Below are 1,181 nucleotides of genomic sequence, written 5' to 3'. Positions count from 1 at the left end.
TGTGGGGGTGAACATTCGGCAGCATACAAGGACTGTGAAGGATAGTGCTTATAATAGCCCTCATACGTCACCTCAACTATTTGAACAAATCGTTACTTTTGTAGCCAAAATAATTTCGACCAGTCATTCTGGCATAAGAATTGCAGAAAATCGAGGATAACCGAATTGGCAAGTACCATTTTTGGTTTTGATATTAATCCAGAATCAATTTATGGCCTCTACCAAGTAAGTTCACCTACAAATAAATAATTGGTCCTTTACAAATATTACAGTGGAATGCCAGGAACATTAAGGTTCATGCACCATTCTTTATGCGTTACCTTGAAACTCACTGCATAAATCCCGATGTTATTTGTATTCAGTAATTGTTTCTCAAACCCCATATAAAATTCCGCATACACAGTTGTAAACCTATTCGAAAAGATCGAGAACACTCAGCAAAGGGAGGTGTACTTACTCTTGTCAAGAATCATTTGCTTTTCACTTACTTGCCCAGAAAGTATAGAAGCTGTTGGGATCAAATGTGAGACTTCTATGGGCAGAATAACGATATTTAATATTTATAATCCTGGTGTCGACATTGATCCTGCTGAGGTTCGAGAGTTTTTTGTTCCAAATAGTATCATTTGCGGAGATTTTAATGCTCACAACCCTTTATGGGGTGGAACAAAATTAGACCATCAAGGTCAGATGCTTGGATATCTAGTTATGGAATCTGATAAAGTGGTGTTAAATGACGGTCGTGGGGCATGTATTGTTTGGGGTAATCTCTGCTCTGGATCTAACGATTGTAGATATTAAACTTGCTAGTCTTGCTACCTGGTAAGCTATAGATGATGACCTGGGAAGTGATTATCTCCCGGTAATTACATCTGTTAAAGTCCCTTTTGAAGTTAAGAGTCCAACGACCTTCTGGAACTTTAGCAAAGTAAACTCGTTCAACTTCCGTACGTTCCTTGATTCATCCATTCAAAACATACATATGTCTTCTTCTGTCGAATCTGTATATTCAGGTCTAGTAAATATTATTTTGGAAGGAGCAGAGAAATTTATCCCACAATTAACCACAGACAGTGGCAAACATCAAACCCCTTATTGGAATATAGAATGTGAGAAAGCAGTTAAACTAAAAAAAAAAAGAGTAGGAAGAAAGCTTTTAAAACATGTCTCTTAGACGATTA

The sequence above is a fragment of the Limulus polyphemus genome, unplaced genomic scaffold (genome assembly GCF_000517525.1).
Source record: "Limulus polyphemus unplaced genomic scaffold, Limulus_polyphemus-2.1.2 Scaffold199, whole genome shotgun sequence".
NCBI lineage: Eukaryota > Metazoa > Arthropoda > Merostomata > Xiphosura > Limulidae > Limulus > Limulus polyphemus.
The sequence above is the reverse complement of the archived record's forward strand: the minus strand, read 5'-3'. Positions refer to the sequence as shown.